Genomic DNA, 6,607 nt, shown 5'->3' with positions numbered 1-6,607 from the left:
TGTTTGTAGTGTGCTGTGTCTTTTTATTCTTTCTTATTCTTTCCTTTCTGCTCCACACTGGACACAAAGCCAATGAAACCAAAAGCAGATCTGTAACATTTCAAATCTTGGCAATCCTGAGTTTCTTTTAAACCACAGCAAGAGTGTCTTTAGCAAGATGGTCCAGGAAACCCAACTGGGCACTGGGTCAAACCACAGGGCGAGGTAGCCTAAGAAGCAGAAGACCTGGTGGGTAAGGAGAGTCCAGGATCAGAACAAACTTCCATGCAGCTGGAAATGTAATTGTTTGCTGCTCGAGATGATGTGACGTCCCTGTGGAGTCTCCAGATCACAGTCTCATAGAATCCTTTTGGTTGGAAAATACCATAAAGGTCATCAGGTCCAACCATTAACCCAACACTGGCACTATCCCATGTCCCTAAGAACCTCATCCCCTCACCAGCTCCGTTCCCTTCTCTCAACTCGCTCCAGCACCTCAAGGCCTTTCTTGGTGTAAGGGACCCAAAACTGACCCCAGGATTTGAGGTTTGGCCTCCCCAGTGCTCAGCACAGGGAGATGGTCACTGCCCTACAGGGAAGTGAAATAGGGAATGACACAACCACACCGTGTCTCCTGTGTGCACCATGGCAGGGGAAGCTGTTTGAATCCTCTGGCAGTGGTGTTACCCCTGCACTTAGGCTCCTAGGAGAGTTTGGCTGATACCTGTCCTGTCCCTCCTCATCCCCACTCAATCCGTAAGTAAGGATTCATTGTCTCCTCCGTCAAACCCTCAAATTCAACTCCTGTTCCTGATTTTCAGCATTCACCTCCATCGTCACCTCCTGCTCCCCTATGCCCACAATGTTGCATGAACCCTCCACACACACAGAGGAACATATCTCTCTTGCTGGCGATGAGTTGTGCTTTGGCTTCTCTGCTCCAGTTTTCTGGCTCTGGTTGGTGCCTCTTATTGAGTCCCTCTCCCAACTCCCTGAAGAACCCAAACACACAAATAGCCCAGTTAATAACTGACGCCTTGATCCACCACTTCATAGAGAAAGCCCATGTATGAAGTAGGCTGTTCAAGCTGTCCTCCTTGATACGTAGGTCTATCATGCAGTATTAACTCTTACCTACAGCCACCAAGGATGTACCAGTTGCAAGGAGAGAAACTTGCTCATGAGGCCTCTGTATTGGTGTTGGAGGCTGTTGTTGCACAGAGAGCAAATCTTATGACCATGAGATAAATCCTGACTATATCCTTGGCTCTAAGGCACCATCTGGCCAGGTCCATGCTACTGAACTCCTTCAGTCTCCAGAGCAGGGTGGTAACATCCAAACCACCTATTGAGAATGGTCTGTTCCGAGTCAAGTCCAAGGATTATTTGGGATTTTTCCAGCTGACCTGGTCCAAAACTGTACACGGAAGTGTGCTTGTAAACCTGTGGAGGAGTTGTTTGATTTACTGCTATAGATATAAGGAGTGAGGATCGTCACACCAACTTGTTGGACTGCATAGCACATTAACGACAAGGGAGGGTGGACACTCATTACAGAGGCCCGGTGGAGTGCTGATCTCTGGTCATAGCTTCTGGGTATTACCAGGAAAAGCAGATAATATTCTCCATGACTGAAATACATAGCAGTTCCCCTCAAGAAACTGCCGTTCTCTTCACTCTGGAGAAGGTTTTGGTAGGAATATGGGAATATGAACCTGCAATTTCTCCACTCCTGTATTTCAGAGCAGAACAAACGCTCAGTACAGACTCCAGGAAGGTTCCTCCTCAAACTTGCCCAGGCCACTAAAAATAAAAATGCTTCATGGTACCAGTTCTGTTGTCAAACGCTTGACTCTTGGGAGAAAAAGGGGAAAGTGGACTTCTTGTATACTGATGTCCCAAAATCCTGACCTTCTCCAGAAGGTATCAGCTTCATCTTAAGAAACTCCCTATGATACAAAGAGAGTAAATCATTCTGCTGCATCTGTCATAGTTTGCAGCAGACAGGACTCCAGAGCTAGCCCTACACAGCTGGGAAGGTCCAGCATGGACTATCTGGAAAGATGGCATGAGTTGAGAAGAGCCGTGGAGCCCGCTCTTGCCATGACTCTAAGAGAGAAGAATGAGTCTTATGGATTGTATCTCCCAAAAGGGGGCTGCCAGGTGTGCTGGAGTCCCTTACAGTCAGAGGACACAGGTTACAGCCAGAAAAGCCACACTCCAGGAGAAGACAACTTCTAAGGAGATGCATACAGGGAGATAATTTCTTCTGGGGTGGAGGTAACTCCATGCAGCATACACTGGCTGTTGCAGGGCATCTTCCTCGGCATCCCACCACAAAGGAGATGGGGTTTTCATTGCAGGAGAACTTGTGTTGGTCATGGCAGTGTAGGGGAAAGGGACCTGGGGGTCCCAGTGGACAGCAGGATGACCATGAGCCAGCACTGGGCCCTTGTGGCCAGGAAGGCCAATGGTACCTGGGGTGGGTTAGAAGGGGGTGGTCAGTAGGTCAGAGAGGTTCTCCAGCCCCTCTACTCTGCCCTGGGGAGACCACACCTGGAATATTGTGTCCAGTTGTGGCCCCTCAGTTCCAGCAGGACAGGGAACTGCTGGAGAGAGTCCAGCGCAGCCACCAAGATGCTGAAGGGAGTGGAGCATCTCCCGTGGGAGGAAAGGCTGAGGGAGCTGGGGCTCTGGAGCTGGAGGAGACTGAGGGGTGACCTCATTAATGTTCACAGATATATAAAGGGTGAGTGTCAGGAGGATGGAGCCAGGTTCTTCTCAGTGACAACCAATGATAGGACAAGAGGTAATGGATACAAACTGGAACACAAGAGGTTCCACTTACATCTGAGAAGAAACTTGGTGGGGGGTGAGGGTGGCAGAGCCTGGCCCAGGCTGCCCAGGGAGGTTGTGGAGTCTCCTTCTGTGCAGACATTCCAACCCGCCTGGACACCTTCCTGTGTAACCTCATCTGGGTGTTCCTGCTCCATGGGGGGATTGCACTGGATGAGCTTTCCAGGTCCCTTCCAACCCCTGACATTCTGGGATTCTGTGATTCTGTGGTCTGTGACAAATTTTCACACCATTGTCCTAAGTTTGTGCGAAGGCCTTTCCCTTTCCAGCTTCTGCACCCTGTACCTCACTCAATGTGGTCTCACCTGTTCTTTTAGGGGCAGAAAGACACTTCCAGCAGAATGGAGAGGGACCATTCCGTTCTTAAAACAGGAATAGAGGGGTGATGGCCTGTGTGCTGCAGCACTGGGCTGAAGTGAAGGTTGGGAGCTACCAAATTACTCTCTGGGGCTTGGGTAATCTGCCTTGAGATGCAAAGAGGATCTCTTCTTGCTCCTCCATGCTCTCACCTCCCCAGATGTGTCAAAAGTTACGAGATCCCTGCACTTCTCCACATACAATGAAAAATCTGAATCATGAGTATTGGGCAAATGTTTTAGTAGTGTGGTCTTTGAGGCTGGGATGTGGAGGAGAAGGGAGAAAAGAGGAGTAGGATATAGGGATGAGGCTGCAGGGATCCCGGGACAGTGGGAGAAGCTATGAAGGGACCTAGGGGAAGGAAAAAAAACAGCCAGGACACCTTTCAGGGTGGGAAGGGAGGCAGAAATAACTGCCCATGAATAATGCCAAGGGGGTTTAACACATTGTGGGGCCAGAGCAGAGCAGCAATCATAGAATAGTTTGGGTTGGAAGGGACCTTCAGAGCTCATCCAGTGCCACCCCTGCCATGAGCAGGGACATCTTCACCAGCTCAGGTTTCTCAGAGCCCCGTCCAGCCTGGCCTGGGATGTCTTCAGGGATGGTTCATCCACCACCTCTCTGGACAACCTGGGACAGGCTCTCAGCACACTCAGGGGCAACAATTTCTTCCTCACATCTGGCCTGAATCTCCTTTCTTCTAGTTCAAAACCACCACCCCCTGTCCTGCCATAACAGGCCCTGCTCAAAAGTCTGTCCCCATCTTTCTTACCAGCCCCTTTTAAGTACAGAAAGGCCGCACTAAGGTCTCTCTGGAGCTTCTCTTCTCCAGCTGAACACCCAACTCTCTCTTCTCCCAGCAGAGCTGTTCCAGCCTCGGATCATTTCTGGGGCTCCTCTGGCCCCTCTCCAGCAGCTCCATGTGTGTCCTGTGCTGAGGACCCAGAGCTGGACCAGCACTGCAGGGGGGTCTCACCAGAGTGGAGCAGAGGGGCAGAGTCACCTTCCTCAATCCTGGAAAGACAGTCTTCCACCTAGCATGATGGGGAAAAAACAAGTGACGAAATTGCTTTACACAGCTCTCTTTCCTCCTAATACCCCTCCCAGGACACTCTTCTGACAAAACAGGCTCCAGGTTCCCTTTCATCTATCCACCAAGTTTCCTTTGAACGCTTTCTTTAATACTTTTCCCCGGCTTGCTACTAAAAACCAGCTTCTGGAGAGGACAACTTCAGCTCAGTCTGCAACTTGACTGCTTTTTGTGCTGTTCCTCATCTGCCTGCAGAACGGACTCCTGCCACGTTACAGCACAAGGTAGGTAGCAGTTGTCTCCACCTAGACCAAGTTTTCAATCTGAATTTTTTGGACACTTGCCCAGTCTTTGTTTTGACGGGAAAGTTTGGAAGTAGGTTCTTTCGTAGGAGCTGAGGCACATATGCCCATGGACCCATGGAGAGGGTCAACATGGCCATACCCAAACTGCATATTGGGACTGACACATGCCCTGTGTTAACTCCTTAGTAGCACCTGGGGATGGTTTGGCTCAGTTGTCCTGGGTTGAAACCATGTCTAGAAACTAAGGGTAGTTGGTCTGGATAGAAACCATGCAAATAAAAGTAGAGTTACAGGGACCAGACACCAGCATCTTCATATTCACAGAGAAGAGTGCCAGGACTGTTTAAATGAAGACCAGTGTGTTCATACAATGCCTGGAGCAAGGGTGGCTTAAGAGATCTTACTGTGATTAAACAAACAGTCTAGAAAAAACAAAACAAAACAAAACAAAACAAAACAAAACAAAACCAACAAAAAAAACGAACAAACAGTGAGGAAAAAGAGAGCAAATGGACTTCAGGTTGAAAAGGAGCGTGAGGCGAGATACCAGGAGAAACTCTCTTCTGATGGGATGAGTCAACAGTGGGTTGGTTATCTAGAGATGAAGGAGGGGTTAGACACACTTTAGTAGATCAGGCTTAGGGAGCACTGATCCTTCCTGACCTCAAGCAGTGCCTGCTTTCTAAGCACCATCAGGAAGGTAGACACTATTTCAGGGTTTATTAGAGGTACACCTCAGTAGACTAAGGTCTTGATTTGTCCAACTCCTTGCCTAAAACTTAATAAAACATCTCACTGTGTGTGCATGTGAATTTTACCTGTGTGTAAATCTCTCTCTCTCCATAGAACAAGCTGGGATCCGAGTGCTGAGTTAAAGCGGAGATTTTCTTTTCAAGCAGAGCCCTTTCCCAAGTGCTTCAGAGAATACTGAGCAACTGACACTACAAGCACTCTTAGTGCTGCTGTTGGCGCTAGATGTGGATTTGAACGCATCCGTGGGATAAGTGTGCTGTGGTACGTTCCCTGGCTCATTGACTCCATGATGAGTGAACAAATGAAAGCTCCAGCACGGCTCCAGTTTTACGAGGAGCATGTGGAAATTAAAAAGTTTGCAGTGTTCGAAACACAAATGTCCTCAACTGTGTGGTGTGCTGAGTGTTTCTCGTCTGCTTGGGAAGCCACAAGAATGTGAGATCCTGCGTTCGTTTGTTTTATTGTTCCTGTTGTAGGTCAGAATGCTGTTGTAGCCCAGCTTGCCAGCCCACTGAGGTACGTAACATGGGCAGACATCTGGAGTGAGCAGAGTCATGGACCCGAGCAACCAAAACAAATGCTCTCTGAAAACCAGCTGGTTTGTTGTCTTTGAGCTCCACAAAAAGCACCATTCACCTGCATTCAGTAGCACCTGAAAAGAAGAGTAATCATGTTCGATCAAACTGAAGGTCCGCCTGGCCCAGCACATGGCCTAAAACAGTGGCCAAAAGCTGATGTGCAGGAAAATATGTAAGACGTATGGTAAGTCTGGAGTGATCTTTCTGTTTTGCACATCTCTTTGTCTGCTATAATCATAGAATCACAGAATCATAGAATCATTTTAGTTGGAAAAGACCCTCGAGATCATCGAGTCCAACTATTAACCCAACGCTGACACTACCCCATGTCCCTGAGAACCTCATCTCCACATCTGTCCAACCCTCCAGGGATGGTGACTCCAGCACTGCCCTGGGCAGCCTGTTCCAATGCCCAACAGCCCTTTGGGGAAGAAATTGTTCCCACATCCAACCTCAACCTCCCCTGGGCAACTTGAGGCCGTTTCCTCTGCTCCTGGTGCTTGTTCCTGGGGAGCAGAGCCCGACCCCCCTGGCTCCAAGCTCCTTTCAGGCAGTTCAGAGATCAGAAGGTCTCCCCTCAGCTCCTGTTCTCCAGCTGAACCCCCCAGGTCCCTCAGCCACTCCCATCACACTTGTGCTCCAGCCCCTCACCAGCTCTGTTGCCCTTCTCTGAACTCCTTCCATCAAATCCAGCCATAACAGCAGTTGTGATATGGGAGGGAATGGTGGCAAACAGGAGGCTCCTGTGT

Source organism: Columba livia, chromosome 3 (assembly GCF_036013475.1).
Source record: "Columba livia isolate bColLiv1 breed racing homer chromosome 3, bColLiv1.pat.W.v2, whole genome shotgun sequence".
Taxonomy (NCBI): domain Eukaryota; kingdom Metazoa; phylum Chordata; class Aves; order Columbiformes; family Columbidae; genus Columba; species Columba livia.
The sequence above is the reverse complement of the archived record's forward strand: the minus strand, read 5'-3'. Positions refer to the sequence as shown.